The sequence below is a fragment of the Scophthalmus maximus genome, chromosome 16 (genome assembly GCF_022379125.1).
Source record: "Scophthalmus maximus strain ysfricsl-2021 chromosome 16, ASM2237912v1, whole genome shotgun sequence".
In the NCBI taxonomy this organism is placed as follows: Eukaryota; Metazoa; Chordata; class Actinopteri; order Pleuronectiformes; family Scophthalmidae; genus Scophthalmus; species Scophthalmus maximus.
In genome coordinates, this window is record NC_061530.1 from 15179819 (window position 1) to 15197356 (window position 17538).

General features: G+C 40.6%; 1 long non-coding RNA gene across 4 annotated transcripts in view; it reads left to right on the forward strand.

The window, feature by feature from the left end:
- Positions 1-505: 505 nt before the first annotated feature.
- The window catches only part of LOC124849422, a 68397-nt gene continuing 51364 nt past the window's right edge, over positions 506-17538 (forward strand). For all 4 annotated transcript variants that reach the window (XR_007029831.1, XR_007029830.1, XR_007029833.1 and 1 more), the window contains exons 1-3: positions 506-705; positions 1400-1540; positions 10182-10326. This is a non-coding gene — a long non-coding RNA (uncharacterized LOC124849422). The remainder of the gene's footprint in view (positions 706-1399; positions 1541-10181; positions 10327-17538) is intronic.

The window sequence follows — 17538 nt, forward strand, 5'->3', positions numbered from 1 at the left end:
TTTAGTTTTTCACTTATTGCTTTTCTCCTCATACTTACAGTATTTACTTTTATAATTTGTCTTCTTATGCACCAAAACACCAACGCAAATTCCTTGTACATGAAAACCTTCTTGGCAACAAGCACGTTTCTGGCCATGAGTCTGATTGAGTTATATAATTTTACACTTATAGACTGTGCTTATGAACAATTCAATATAGATCAAATGAAAAAACAGGAAGTGCGGGACCTCAGAGTAATTTCTCTTATCTTTTTTTTTTAGAAACACATCTCAGGCTGTAGGCTTCTATTTTTCTAATATTTATCGAATATTTTTCTTTTATGTATTTGTAGCAGAGGTAATGGACATTAATAAACATCCTAACAAATAAAAAAAACACAAACATGTCACAAAAAGAAAGAAAGAATGAGAGATCCTAATAATGTACAAACGCCTACATACGCAGTACATGCACACACCTGATTGGACAAGCCTGCTGTCCTGCTAACCAATCGGTGCACAGCACCATGCGACGGACGTCAGGTGCGCAATAACTTAGCTAAAATAAGTCTGTGTGGTCGGTGACGGTATAACTGTATAACGGAAGCCAGAACACGTTAGTGTAGGTCAGGTCAAAACCTCAAGTGTCAACACGGAGAAGGCGGAACCGGCAGCGACATTCACAACTTCCTGCGAACGATGGAGAGACGCTTGCTTGTAGCTTATGTAAGCTAAGATAACGTTAGCCTAAAATAGCCACCATTAGCATAACAATCGCGCAACACGCTAGTAGCAGAAGTGCTCGACTACAACACAAGGCTTAACAAGCTGTAGCGGGAGGCAAACATTTGTATTCTTGTGCGGATAAACTCGTGTTAGGAAGTCAGTACGTCTTGGAGTCATAAGTTTACTAGAGACAAACTGTTCACTTCAAAACACAGCCTACTAAAAAGACCAAAATGTGAAAGTGCTCATGCAGAGTTGGCCCATCGCATGTTGTATTATTGGATTATAATTATTATTAAATGAGTGATTCATTAGTGAATTTAATGTTGCAGTTTATGAAGGTGTGGTGGATTTTAATTGCTTTATGTACAGCTGGGTAGCTCGGGACTCTCCCAGGGATCAATAAAGTCTTGTACTTACAATAATAGATCATAGTTTGTTTGTCATTCGATTATATTGTGTATTATTAATCTGAGTCTGCAAAGTAACTTCTGTTATTATATAAAAGTAGTGGAATAAAAATTACAGCATCTGCCTCTGAAATGTTTGTTGTGAAGTTGCAGAAAACCAAAATACTATTATACTATTAGTTTCTGAAAGTTGTACCTTGTTGAGCACTTGAGTAAATATTCTTTGTGACTCCCCAGTATTGGATATAGGTTGAGTAATAAACCTCAAATGTCTTTTTGTTTAGGTTATGGCACCTTAATGGACAGCACCTCATTATGTCCATTGATCGCAAACCCCAAGGAGAGATCCAACAGAAAAAGGCCCAAGGGAAGTTTAAGACAATCTGCAACCTGTGCCCTCCTCTGACAAGAGTAATAAACTTCAGGTATGTGGATGATGACTAGTTTATAAGATTTCAGAACAGGATGATATGATAACGTGTTGACCAGATAAGGACATATGCATGTTCCCATTTCATTGACAAGAACAGTAGAAACCCTGCACAGTATAATGCAATCCCATTAAGCAGCACTGCTGTAAGCCTTAATATATTCAGTTTTCTACTATTGGTGAGGTGGAGGCCATCAGTTTGTGATGGCGTTAAATTATGAATACTATTAATCTATAATCTATTTACCCTACACTCACGGTTACGTTACCTGGTTTGCAAATACTTTCACTGCTGCATGAGGTGAAACTATTTCACAGACATTAATATAAACACGTCTCAACATTAACTCAAGACATTATTTATTCATTGACAGAATACACGTCTAAATATTAGAATCTACCTGAGAGGTGAACTTAACATTTATGATAAATAGTGTCTTAAATGGCAAAGAAGCCAGTGCATTTACTTTGTTGTTTAGATCCTTTCATCACTCTCAACATCTTGATTTTTCTTATTTGTCAAGTTTCCCATGAAACCTTTCACCTTGCACATTATTAATTCTCCATCAAATTTGTAAAGTTTGGATGCATCTAATTAAGAAGTCAAGCAATGTAAATGAAACGTTTCAGTAAGTTTCACGACAGTGATATTTACTACATAGATCATCTTCACTTATTTTGACTTGCTAATTAATCAACATTATTTATTCGGGGGGAAAAAAGCAAACTTTGTAATTAGCAAATGGCTCGATCTGTTGCCGCAGACTCAGCAAGAATTAGGAACTTTGAATTTGATCAGGAAATCTGAGGAGCTCATTAGCATTATGATTTAGTAAATGTTACATAAAGTCAGGCAAAGAGATTGCTGCTAATTCTTGACATTTGGATGATTATATTAGCCACTAAATAAAGAGACATATTCATCTCTCAGCAAATAATTATATAATGTGGTGTGTATGAACACTGGCTCCTCACATTTCCTGGAAAGTTTCTGTTAATGTTTATATGCAGTCATTACAGATACAATAGACCCTCAGTGTCTATGTCTATGTGACAGCTATGTGATAATATATATTCAATGCAAAGATGAACCTGTATTGACAGTCACTTTTTTTTGCTAAAACCACAATCACTCAATTTATCATAAAGAACAATAGATACATATAATACATGGCTCTTTTGTGGATGAGGCTCAAAAGATAGAAACTTGGTCTAGTTTTCAAGCTGGACTGGAGCTTTGTAGCAGGCAGTGAGTGAGCACATTAATCTAATGCATCAGCAGGCCCACATTTGTTTTAATGCAAACTGAAGAGAAGAAATGCACTGCATCTCAAGGGAGAAGAAGCTTAAAATTTCAGTCTAATGAAAATAGATGACAATGTTAATGAGTTGTCCAAACATAACAAATGGAATGAATTACTGCCTTAGTACCAAGTCTGTTTCATTAAAATACAATAAAAAGGAAAGATTGGGTTTATGTGGGAAATAACTTTCCTCTTTTACGTTATTGATGAGAGTAAGAGGGAAACATATCAAGGTTGGCTTGAGCCTCTGGTCAATATTGATGAAATATTGCTACTGTATGGTGTAGCCATTTTTCTTCGACACGCATGTGACATTAAGCTTAATAGAATTATTATCCTGACTGCTGACCCCTCAATAGGCAACACGAGTCAACATCTTATGATCTTATGCTGAGTTTCTATGGCAATTTTTTTTGTGGAGGCAAGATTATCTAAAGTGAAAGCTTTTCAACGCAAGAGGTGACTGGAAAACTGTAGATAATTTCTTGGCCAAAACCACACGGCCATCTGTCTTGATGATCTTATTCCCCAAGTAATGTTCTTCCACCTTAATCATTTTTGTGGCGGACCTGTGTTCATAGTAGTCAGGAACACTGGGATTATGTGCTGAGGCTAGTCTCTCTCTCTGAGACGACCTTGTCTGTGTAACAGTACTGTTAGCCATCGGCCTCGGGCAGTCAAACACACACTCAATCACCCCTGTAACCCTTGCAGTCAACAGCGGACTGTCGCAGCCCGTTGCTACAATCTCAATTTGTATTTCGTCTCAGACTGTGATGACTTGACAGAGAAAAATAAGAGGATTTGTCTTGATCTTCAGCTTTCCCTTGAGGAAGTAAGACTTCACCTTGAAGTTTAGCAACCGCATGGCCGGCCTGCTCTCTACCAAACACGTCCCCTCATCTGTCACAGTTCCCTTTAATTCACTGACAGAATGCTTTTGGCTCGAACTAGTGCAAATATCCACGATTATATATATCATGCGCAAACTGGTGAATTGTCAGGAATTCAGTGTGTTGATTTGTTCTATGCACAGTGTAAACATTTTTTCATCTGATGATATACAATATTTGCTTTTACAAACAGTAATTTGTACACACAGAAATACATCTTTCTCTCTTAGTACTTTGCCCTGTGTATAGTACATTTTCAGTATATTATACTTTTTAACACAATATTTAAAGATTTCTTCACCGCAATCTTGTCAGGATCTTGAAAGCAGAGAATTTTTTCCATGAAAAATGGCTGAAACGATTATTCGCCTCTCAAAATATTTGCAGATTAATTTCAGTTGATTAGCTAACCGATTATTCTACTACTCATTTAAGTTGTCATTTAAATCTTTCGCTGTAACTTGCTGTTTTAGATTTAGTTAAATCAGTGTTGACTTTTTAAGTGGAACGCACTTAGCTTTCCGCTGTATCAAAATCACATCAGCAGCCCCAAATGAGAACCGCTCTCTGCCAAGCCTGCATCAGTAAACACCGCAAGCTTCTAACAGTGATGCACTGTAATGGCCTGGTCTTGAGTCTGGCCAGAACATCGCATGAGGTGCTAAACAGCGACTGGCTATAAATATAAGTGGAGAACACTGCCAGTTGCACTCTTGCGGCTGAAATGAGCCCGATGATGGGAGCTTGAGAAGAAGGGGGATATCAGTGGTCACTAAATCATTCTGTAATCAGCTCTCTATGCAGGATCATCCATGCATGTTCAACGCCCCATTCTGGAGAGCTCCGGCAACAGAACGCTCCAGCTGACCCCATCTGTACCCCATCTCGTTTTGCATTATCCCTAACCCATAAAAGTCCCATGCAGCACAAAAGAGTTAATGATTCCCTTTGTTTTGTTGCGGGGAACAGAACCAAAGCAAATGACAACAACAAATCCATCAAACTTAGCAGCAGTGAGCACATCAGCAGTTTTTGCCAGCCCACTAGAGGCCTAAAATGCACATATTGCATGCTGGCCCCCCAAGCAGCAGGCGGCCCTGGGACTCACCAGCCCCTTGGTGGCCAGAGAGGACTTGATAAATGACTGGAGCAAACTTCTCTGTCACCAGTGAGGGAGGAGTCCCCCACAGTAAGCTACATCATCCTAACAGCATTATTCTTTTCATGCCCGTTGTCGATACAGCGTCCTGTGATTGGCGTCACGCCTTGCACAGGTTAATTGGAATCCTGAACTGGAAAACAGCAGGGGAAAAGTGCAAATATCGTCGCCCAGAGAATCACCACACGAGGACCATGAATATGTGTGTGTCAATTCCAATCCTTGGCAAAGACATGAAATGTTAACAATAGAAATGTGCAGTTTGTAAAAAAATTGTTATTAGGAACTAGTTAAATTTTCCTAATATCTTGGCTTTTAAATTTAGCTTGTAATGTATTACAAGACCTGTGAAATGTCACAGAACCTCAAAAAATGTAGGGTTTATAGGAATACAATTTCATATGAGAGCAACATTCATTAGAGTACTTAGGGATGATGTAGAGCTCACTCTCCAAGATGCACCATCATATTCAGGTCCATTACAGTGCTGGAGAAAGGTAACTAAGTTATTGCATGTCTCTGGCTACACAATAAGCATATACTCAGACCAGAGGGCACCAATGTGTTCAGTGACCTAAAGTATTAACACAACTAGAACAACACCTTGATAAGGTATTTCAGATGATAGAAAACCACAATGAGATCTATAGCAGACAAATAAATCAAGATTTTCGGGTCAAATTAGCTAATGTAAGATGTATTAAATGTTAAAGACCAAAGAGTATCAAGTTTATATTCCTTAGCCACATGTCAAGATGCTGGACAAACATAAGGCCATTACACAGGAATGGACAGCTTTCCTCGTCAGGGCATATAGAAGACAAAGTCAGATGGCCTTATTGATAAGTTAATGAGGCACAAAACACCTCAGAGAGGACCCATCCACCACCACCCCACAGCAATCTCCTCAAATTGTTGATTTGCACATTATTCCCATTGCACTGTTGTTTTGCAGAAATCAAACACCGCATCAACGCAAGCAAGTAACTAAACCATTTCCTTTACTGTTGATCCACAATTATCCAACATGGTCTTGCGGACATGCGTTTGCTGTACTTTGTCGTTTTCTTATGTCAACGGACGAGCAGCTGGGAAATCCCTAATGAGACCCGAAATACTTGTTTCATGTTTGAGCAGTAATGGAAATTACTTTTCCTTTTTGGAACAGGCGCACAAGAATCACAAGAATCACCGCGACAGCAGATCAAGAGTAAAATGAAGTATGCAAATGTAATCATATTTATCATAGAATGCTTATGGCAGAAAGCTATTAATTTCTCCTCTGCTTCTTGACACTCTAACATATGCATCACCTGCTTCTTGCAAATGATTATTTTTGTGTTTTCCATCTCCGTTGACAGAGCATTATTTTCTTTTCCATTGCGTCTTGTTATTTTTCTAAACTTTCTCTGTCTGAAGAGTTTAATGGCCTCTGATTGAAATTTCATTCAGAAAAACTAAGTGAAATACATGTTGTGTATTTAATGGGAAAAATAATTGCACGTCAGATGAAACAAAGCATGGCGCATAGTAACCAGGACGACTGACTGAAAACACCAGTCAGCAAAGAGGTCAGGCTGTTCACACTCATTTGCTGCAATTACCCGCTACACTCATTCATTTATTCATTCCATCACTTTCTCACCTGACTGATCTGTTGCCCAGTAGATCACTCAGTGGTTTAGCTTTCCATTAGACAATTTGACGAATCCCCATAAAACAGTAAAATAGTTCATATCAAAGAAGTGCTGTCACGCCTAAATAAAAATTATGTTTTCATTTTAAACAATTACAAATGTTGTGCTAGTTTGCCGATATATATCTGGGAATTCAACATACTATTCTAAAAAAAATAAATGTTAGTTTGATTCACCAAATAGTATTCTCCTAAATGTAAATGTGGCAACTTATCCAATCCCTTACAAGGCTGTCACATGGTTATACCTCATGGTAATTTGGTCACCACCATGACGACACAGTACCATGGTACAGCTTACGACAGTAAGCTCCATCAGTCATCAGGACAGGTGCACAGACCCCTCAATCGTTGGATTGAAGGATTCATTCTGTTACACTTTTGGAGATTTAAAGTATCACATGTATACAGTGTTCCCCCCCCAAAAAATCATAATTTTAGATCAGGGTTACCTTTTTCAGTTACATGTTCGACTTCTGCAGAATTTGTGAAACCCTCTGACATACAGAGAGCTCATGTTCTCCCCGGAGAAGCACAGTGGCTGCATTTGGATGAATAAAAAGCAACATTTCCTGTAACGACTGTCTGCGAGACGGCTGTTCAGGAGTGCTATTTCAATTCATCCCCGGAGCAGCCCACAGGAATTGAGCCCATATTGAGCTCACTCCTGGGCTGTGAGAGTGGTCAGGAAGATTGATTCGAGGGCTAGATCACCACTCACTGAAGACTGAAGTGCACTGTGGTTTGAGCTGCTGCACCACATGACCTTGTAGCTTGGGTAAGAAAACAAAACTGGAATTATTTTTACCAAAAAATAAATAATATACTGTAAAAATAGGAAAATATAAGTGGCCCTCTTTGGGCATTCAAAGCGCTGGTCATTCATAATTATTGTCTTTCATAATAGCAGGCCATCATATCTTCACTATGCATAGTGTAATGACCTGTGGGTTATTGCAGGGACAGTATGGTGGCGATCACTGCATCTGCCAAAGTGCCTCTAACCTTTCGAGTATCACTTATAATTAGCAGGGATAAGACACGCAAAAAATACCAGATGGTAACATTATTTGATAGTCTCCCAAAATGACGACCACGGTCCTTTAATTCTTGTGTGATAGTTTTAATTAAAATGCCTTGTCAAAACGACAATTTACGCTAAATTGATGCTATGCATGATGCTATTAATACAATGTCACTGACATTCCTATTAATTACACTGAATAGTTGATACCACACACATCTTCATTATCGACACAAAGATGAAGAGTTTTCCTTAACTGTTAGAGGAATGCAGAATCTTAAGTAATGAATTCATCTAATATCCATTAAATATGAATAATAACTCTTTTTTGGGCTGGTCTGAGTCATAAATGATTTATACCGTTCCTGTCAAATCTGACATATACAGTGCATATACATGTATGAATGTGTGTGTACCTTATATACAATGTATGTATTTTTTCCATTTCTTGCTTTGTGACCTGAACAACACAAGTGTAGACAAAACAAGCTTCTAGTTATGGTTATCCATAAAATAATATCTGAGGATGCAAGTTTATTAACTTCATGCAAATAACTGGGACTAACCTTTGGAGTTCCCCACACAGTTTGTCAGTATTACAGTAGAAGTACGTCCAAAATACAGTTCATTATTACACCAAATACAAATAGGAAACAAGCGCTCTAAAGACTATGGGAGATAGGGCCTTCTGTGCTGCTACTCCACGGCTGTGGAATGCTCTCCCTGACACCTCGAGGGCACCACAATTTTAATTTTAATTTTTAACAAAACTGCTTTTAACCTGTAGCCCTTTGAGATCTTTTGATGAAAAGGGTACTATAATTAAAATGTATTTTTTTTTTATTTATTTATTCATGCATTCCCCCACCTGTTTCACCCAAAAAATTGTGTTGCCATCTCCAGCTGATCTACTTGTTTTTCTTTTTTCTATTTTTTCTTTTTTCTATTTGTGAAGATATCTCTCAAAATGTCAAATTTTGCTCTATCTCGCTATGGTGGAGAATCCTTAAAAACAAATTCCTGGATGTAGATCTGGAAAATGTCTTCTGTGAGATTGAACACACAATGGCGTAGCTGCACGAAAAATATAAAATAAATATAAGAGAACGTAGAACCTATGTGCAAAATATTTAAGACAATGCCAATAATCTCCAAAACCCCCCCCCCCCTCAATCTATTTCGGGCAAAATGTTTTCAAGCAGAGACAAAGCATGGGTGAACATTCTCCACCAGAATGGCTATTGATCAAAAAAAATGTTATAGAAAAATGTTAGTATGGTTGTACGAAGTCCAGGTTGTGGTGAGTGAACAGTTCAGTTGGGTCTGTCTGGTTCATCAGTTTTTTCCTGTTACGGGGTAGTCATCTTCATTCCCTTTGTCCTTTCTTTGGAGCTGGAGGTAATATATAAAGGTCTGTGCTCACATGAGGTGTCTCCCTCGCCTCCACTTGTCCTCCTGGACTGAATAATGTGTGAAGCGTCACTCTTGGCTTGATATGATGAGTTATGTCCCGATTTCAGAGGAGTGGACATTTCATTTATTTGTAATGTAGATGTTTTATGATGCGGACATGTATGATTCCATCCCATTGGCTTTAAGGTTTTATTGTCAGATAAGAACTGTGTCCTATTCACATTATTAGCTTTGGCATAAAAGAAAAATCTCTGCTGTATATCCTATATTCTGTCATATATTATTCAGGATAAGGATTTTCTCAACAACAGCTCATACGATCAACTTCAAACTTCGCTGGGTGTATTCCTGAGTACCCACAGAAGCGAAGTGTAGTCTGTTTGTAACCCAGTTTGTAAAGTACTCAACAGTGAGGTCAAAGCAAGTGCAGTTTAAAATACATGAGGGGTTAAGGTTAGGGTTGGGGTCTCAAGAACTGCTCATCCAAAGTACCTCCCAGTGGACGCTGCATTTCCTGGGGTCCACAGCGACACACCTGCCAAGTTTGAAGTCGATTGGATGAGGTGCTGTTGAGAAAAATCGAACGACAGCCAGACAGAAAGTCAGACAGAAAGTCAGAGCTTTCTGGATTTATTAGTCAGATAACAAGAAACCAAATACGGTGTTTGATAGTAGTGTTAATTGTCCATAGTTTACGACTGTTTGTCCACACTGTTATCCTTTGTTTTATGGTGCCCACCACAGTGAGCTCAAAGTCAAACTCAGTATGATGAGGTATTAGCCTCCGCCACCATTTCACTCAGACATGTCAAGGTCAGGTCACTGTGGGATTGTCTCCAACCCCCAGCGGCTGCAGCCACACATCTTCCCTCTGTAGGGGACGCGCGTTATTTGTGTTCACCTCATCACTGCTCAGATGGGCTGTGCAGAGATGATAATACCCCCTTTAACCTTCTAAATGATTACAATTGTTAAGAAAACAGCTGCGTGTGCTGCCACTGTCACTACTTGGGTTTGTTTTCAGGTTAGATTTTCATTTTACTCTTGACACGTGTGTTGTTGGTGGTAGTTTGTTGTACCGTTTTGATCACAGATAGCGTATGTAAGCAAAGCAGGTATTTACACAGGCATGGTCCGTGTTTTATAGGAGGGGGGCCCTCCTGAAGTAGGACTCCAATGATGAACCTGCCTACCTGCTTGTACTTCAGAGCAATGAGACCTCCAGTTTTCTGCTGTGGTGTTTACTCTGGGTCTGCCAAAGGAGGAAGGAGAGGGGATCCATTTGTCCCAAGGTGAGACACGCTCTCCAACACTACGATGTTAAATAAACACTCCCAGACCTCTGGCCAGCTCACTCCAACTACTGGAATACCATTGGTGTGTCTAGATGATGGAGGGCTATTGTTATCTATCGCCTCTGCACTCTGCTGAGAGGCCAAGGAGAAGGCTGGCCACAGCGGCATACATATAGACTCGCCCACTCACATTAAGTTGTATTTGTTGGCCCTAAATAAAAATAGAACAGGAGATTTGCAGACACGTTCTTAGAATAACATCTGATTGAAGAGGGACAGAGGGAGAGAGGGGGGAAAAAAAATTAGAGCGCAGCTCAGCGTGTGTTTCATCACCTGAAAAGCCAATGAGGGAGAGCGTCTCCGCGTCAACAACTGTAAAGCGTATCCCAGCTTCTGCTGCGGCTGCCATCTCCGCTGCACGCTACACTAACCAAGAATGTGTATTTCTGCAGATGATTAAATCAATACCATTTTGACAAGACTTGTTGGAACATGCCTCTTTATTTTACACAATTCCTTCCCTTTCGTCAGGGAGCATTTATCAACCTGCCGGGGTGCTGTCACCTAATGGAGATTGTTCTTTAGTCTGCACTTGATAGAAGGGAACGATTATGATGCATGTCGATAGTTTACAGAGGTATTGACACAGGAACAAAGAGCAGACCCTTGCGGCTGATGGCCTTTTCCTTCACACTCCCTCAAAGCGCCTTGGCCATGTTTCAAACGTTTCTTTCTACCTTGCAGTAACCCTCCGATGATGCTTTGCTTTATTTAAGTAGTGAATTAAGGTCTGGAGGCCACATAATGCGGCAGTTGGAGAGGGACTCCAATGTTGTCATATTTACTTTATGACACAAGCCAGGCAGCCTCCTTCCTCTGTCACATCCCTGCAAACATTTTTTAAATATGTCACCTTAAAAATGCCTCCACTCGTTTGTCTTTGGTTTGGCACACAAAGAGTTAATGATAAAACCAGCCCAGGGTGTGACAACAGGCCCTGAATATAATAAGCCTGAAGGAGACAGGAATGAGAAAAGGTGGGATGCATATAAAAAGAGGGAGGAGAGTGGGAAAACAAATGATGAGCTCTACCTATAAATTCTTCATCTGCGTTGGCTGATTGGAATGGCTTGACTGTGCGCTCAGCTGTGACTTAACAACTAATCCGGTTTGTAAGTTATTATTTATCTTCAGGAAAGTTTGTCAAAGTTGGGCTTTGATTTTCTACCCTGATTTCCCTCTTGTGGCTTGCTCTCGCACATGGTCCCCACATAATTTATGACTGCCTCTGGTCTTGATGACAGATTATTAAAAGTAGAATTAGTTTTTTGCACAGGATTTCTCCACTGGGAATTGGGAAGGCAGTGCTCTCCGTGGAAGGTCTCTTACGAGGTCTCCATTACTAATAGAAGTTTTTTTTCTCTGATGGGGGGGCAAGAAGACTAATGATTTGAATTTACTGTGGCAGCCGTCACGTGGTCTGGAAGGCATCAGTCGAACAGACAAGAGGTTAACTTCCTCCCTGTGGAGAGGTTTATTGGATTGTTTAGCAGCAGAAGGATAATGTTTTTGTCATAGACTGCTGCGGCAAAACAGTGGTGTGGCAGAGAGAAGGGGAGAAGAGAAATGAAGGGAGGAGGGACACAGAGTGAAGTGGTCCAGGGATGGATAGAGAGGCACAGATGAAAGAGAGAAAACAGCATGACTGTAGCACAGTGAGCAAGGTGAAAAAACAAGTTATTTCTAATATAGGTGGACAGATACTAAAAAGCACGGTGATGGTGTACCATTCCTCTACATCTCTTACCATGTGCGCAGGAAGAAACACACTCCCATTCAGCGGTGAGCACAAAACATCACCGCACACAGACACACATTCAGTCTCACTCACACACAGACAAAAAGAGAGATGTTAGTTCCTTTCACCTGATGGCCGTTTGGAGCTTGTACTCCCAGCATGCCTCGGCAGTATGGGTACCAGAGGGGAGTCACAGCGCAGCTGAGAGCCTCGGCTTAATCTTATGCATCATTAAGCACTCAGCGGCAAGCCAGCGCTGTTCATATACATCATCCACGCTTAATAAACATAATGATGACATAAGATGTAATTCTAGATGAATTTTCATTTTATAGGGAAATGGAGAATTCCTGTAGAAAGGAAAGAAAAAAAAGTAAATTATCTGGGAAGTACAAAATAAATTATGTTTTTTTTTTCCAACTCAACTTAGATGAATGTAGGTGTTTGGTACATCTGAATTGAGGATAGTGTGTTAGGCCGCATACAGATGTGGTGTTGATGGTGGTGATGAGGCTTTCAGTTATGGCAGGGATGGTGATGGTGTGGCAGGTGTGGTTAGATGAGAGGCGGGGTTGTGGCAGAGAGTGGGGAGGGGGAGTTGGAGAAAAATGGGGGTGGCCATTGCAAAACGTTTGCAATTTTTAATTCCTAATAGCAGGGCATGATGGACAGGCTGCGAAACCCCAGAGTGGAGCTCATCCATCATGGGAAGAGGAAGCCATATATATATATATATATATATATATATATATATGGAGAGAGAGAGGGGGTGTAAATTTCAGATGGAGTTACCTTACAAGACGGGAGAGGGAAAATAGATTCCCGATAAAAGGGAAGGATGTAGGAGAAGAAGGGCAGCGGGTACTGTGGGAGGGCATCACAGGCCTGAGATTGCCTCATGTCTCCCTGCTGGGACTCCGGAGTAGCTTGGCCTGGAAATGAGTTCTGCTCCCTGGGACTGTGCTAGACATTCAACCATCCTGAGAGGTATCCTCGCCTCTCTTGTCTTCAGAAGATAGCAGACATAAAGAGTTGGTGACCTGGCAATGGTAAAGTGAATAGCAATGGGATATAAGAAACCAAGGAAACAGTGGATTTACTCCAACACAATGTAAACCTTTCCGGGAATCTATACGTGATTTTGTCTGCTGCATTTTTCTTCTGGACTTTGCAAATCAATTACAAAATTAAAAAAAAAAAATCCTTGAGCCAAAGCTGAGGTGACTTTCACATTGTTTGACAACTTCATCGTCTAAATGAGTCTTGGAATCCGCCTCTGGCTGCTTGTTTCAAGTTCTTTTTTGCTCTGTTTGTGTCCTGATAGCAGAGAGCACCCTGAGAGTATGTAAACTATACATCAAACATGATAATGTCTCATTATGTCTGAGAATTAATTAGCTTCATTGTGTTGGGGTCCTGGTTGCCTGCCTTTTTTGAGGCGTAATGTGAGTTTTAGACCTCAGCAAGTTTGGAGCCAGTGGACCATACGCGCCAGTATGCCACTGGGTGAGCCAAGTCTCTCAATGCAGGGATCATTAACACCCCTCTTTCTCTCTGCCGTTCTTACTCTCTCTCTACCGCTTCTACTTTACTCTGGAGTTTCTTTCTGTCTTGAATGCATACAGTACAGTATAAAGCCTCCCTTTTTATATCTATGAAACAGTTTCAGACTCTTCATCAGACAAAATCTCTACCACTTTTAAACCAGTTTTGTGAAAATTCAATAAGTTATGCAGCTTATCCAACATACTATTTAGTATCTACAAGTTATAAGTCAGGTCGGGGGCCTACTGTGATGTCATCCTCTTGGTAATTAGTTACCCACAATCCTCTTCACTTTCCTTTCCAGGGAAGAAAAAAAAAGAACAGTAATAGGCTAGGAACAGTGACAGGATCAGAGAAATGGGCTTTTAACTAACATGCAAAGTGATGAATGGATTGACCACAATGTAGACTAATGGAGCCGTGGAACTAATTAGGCCGAGCAGAGCTGTGCTTAAATGTAAATGGATTGAGCTGGATGAAACGTCGGAACAGCTGAGAGAATGATGAGGTCCTTCACTTGGGGGTCAATCAATGGCCAAGCAAACAAATCTATGGGCTTCTGTAAGATTGTAGTCAAGTTTTATTTTTTTTTTCATTTCATCTGTTAGAATTCAGGTAACGTTGCATGCATGTAGTATATCCCTATTTATGCTTGGATGTCTCAAAGAACCTCCGTGTCATTGATACGAATGGCCGGCTGCATGACTTTGCAGAAAAGCTGTAATGATTCTCTAATCATTCCGGTCCCCGGTGCCCAGCTCTCAGACCCTGCATCCTGGCACCTACCACGTTTGCTGGCGTGCCCTCTGACTTTGCGGTCCATGTAGACCGCTTGTGTTGGCTGCGCCTCAAATCTGCTGCTTTCACCTCAAGAATGGTCGCAAAGATAATTAATGCGCTCAGCCACAGCACCTAACCTGGGGGGTTTCGCCTCTCACGTTGGGCTGCGTTTCATGCGTTCGTTCAGTCTTTATGGACGCACTGTGACCTTGTAAACATCTGTGGAGTGAAGGAAGTCGCAGCAGCATGCAGACCTGGCACGTGTATTTCTCTCTGTTTGTCTTTCTAGTGTGTCTTCTTGTACATCATTTATTTTGGGAGAAGAGCTCGCTAGCTAGGAAACTACAGGGTGAGAAGAGCAATAACATCCACTGTGAAGCCTACTGGTTGATGGGAAGCAGCTCGTACCCTCTGTTTGGCTCTGGAGGTGCTGCACTTCCCAGAGTTTATGTGTGCAGAAATGCAAATAACCCACCCCAGTAAAAGTTGACATTGCCTCCTCTGATAAATTTTTCTGCTGAGGTAAGAGACAATTTAATGCAGAATTAGAAGTCACTCTCCGCCACCATTTACATCCTTAATTAGCTGTAATTTCTCTGCACCCATTAGAGAGAATGGGAGAGAGAGAGAGAGGACACAATAGAAGAAGAGGTGAAGATGAAACCGTGTTTTTCTCCCTGTTGCCAGGCTGGTGTGTGTCTGTTTGTGTCGTTGTGAGTTTGTGTATCAGCGCTTGTGTAAGGCTAGCTTGCCTTTGGTGATTGATACACATCTTGCTCAGTCACCAGCCATTGGCACCGGGGGTGGATGTAAACACTGATTAGAGGGAGGAAATGAGGCCCTCACTTTGTCCTCTGTGTCAGGGAGCACTGCGGTGGCTGTCTCTGTTTGTCTAGTTCTTTCCACCTGAGCACGTTTCAGAGGACACCGTTAGCTACGCTTTATGGCCATTATTTAGATAGCGACACAACGGGATGCTCCTTTTGCTCTTTGACTGACATGCCCAGCCATGTGCTCAGCAATTCGACTCTGCGTCAGACAAAGTGCCTACAAGTTTGGGAGCGCACAAAAAATGATGACGTGTCAGTCTGTATGAAGCAGAGGCTGGACATGGTTGCTGTTAATTTAATAGGAAAACACGTGTAGCAAGTAGTAATTTAACTTTTTGTCAATCGAACGTAGAAGGCAAGGTTTCTTAGCACTCTGTCTTTGTCATGCATTGTGTTGGCAATTTATTAATTTCATAACTTATTTACATTTGGTTATATTTAAGTAAAAACTATACATATTCTTGATATTGTTTTTCCAATATTATAAAATGCATATGGTGTGTTGTGTGTTCACGTTACTGGTTATATTCAGGGGATATTTGTCATATTGTTTACCTGTAATGTCACAATACATGTAAATCATGAAACCGGATACATTCCACTTATGAAATTATGACAAACCATTCAATTTGAACAACAAATCAGCTTCAACTACTTTGGTGCTGCCATATCAGGAAAAGAACAGTGCAGAAAGAGTGCCGCACGGAAAACATTTTTCTTTCTTTGCCAGGAAAAATGAACTGTCAACATTTAATGATAGATATTTGCATTGTGATACAAATCGTGTCCTTGGCCCTAAACATAAGATATAGATCCATTTATAATGAATTCAGATAAAGTGTCCTCTTTGCATTCTCACTCTAATGGATTTGTGGAGCCAGCGTCAGTGACCCTGGTGCAATCGACAAAAGCCTGTGCCAGTGAATGATCAAGACAGACATCTATCATTTCCTCTCACACCTTCTAAGACGTCGCTGATACTTAGGTGCAAATGTATTTTTTTTTTTTTTTTTACACTGAGTGTATGTGTAACTTCTGCAAGCTGGCTGACTTTTTTTCATGGCGTTGTGAGGATGTGAAGAAGAAAGGGGGCAAAAAGACATTAGATTTTTTCTTTTTCCATCATTAAGCTGTGTCTGGGAGATGATGTGCTAGCCGTATGTGGTCCAGGGGAAGTATTTATAGCCCTGCTGGAATCTTGCTGTGCTGCGTTGATAGCAGAGATAATGGGAGAGAATGGGACGCAGCGAACTGTTCTAATGACACCAACAAGACAAGAGAACAGCAAGGATAAATAAATGTTAGCCATTTTCTCTCGCACATCATTTGCATTTTTTCTTGTTAAGGTCACTTATAGATTCAGACAATAACAATGAAAGTGGGGGGAAAAAAGCTCTTGCTGAATATAAAATCAGAAATAACAAAAACAGAACTACTTAGTATGCAAGTAATTGATTTTATTTCCTAATAGTGTGACATTCAGTTAAAGATAGTGCCGGTTTTTAATTTTTAGCCGCTTTAATTCCAATGCAGCTGCTTGAGTGGGTTTCCTTGTGAAATAGGGGGAATACAAACAAGAATTCACTTCATTACACAGGAACAAACTGTACAGAAATTGCACTTACTTATGGAGATGACTGTTAAACATGCACAGCATTACGTGCTCTGTCTGTGCTGAAAAATGCTGGAAACATTAAACCATGAGCATATGAGTACAGACAGTGAGCCAGTAAGGAGGACCAATTACCAAGGACTGAGTTTGAGGAGCACTGTTCGCAGGGATGATCAAAAGGGACAGCTGATTAAAGAAATACATTGACCTTAAAATGGGCTTAATTTAATCGGCCACTGTGTCTGAAGGCAGAAACACATTTGTAATGATAAACTGACTCTCCTCCTTTTCCTACTGTACCACTAACTCAAATAGTAGTGAAACTGCTGACAGGTCGAGGCTTTTGTATGGAAAGTAACCTAATTGTTTTATTTCATACTTCCATCTGACAACAAGAGTAGTCGTAGTAACTTTGTGAAAGAGTGGGTCATTAGTGTAACCTCTGGGCCCTGTTCTGCTGCCGGGAGGTAATGAGAGACAAACAGCATGGTCAGCAGTAGGCATAAGTGCTGGGGTTTATGGGCGGTGTGTTGTGTCCCAGGTTAACACTGATGCCACCATTTAGAGCTCTGTGTTTTAGCACTCGCCTGCTAATTGAGATGACAAAGGCCATAACAATGACATTGTTGGCCAAACGGCCCTCT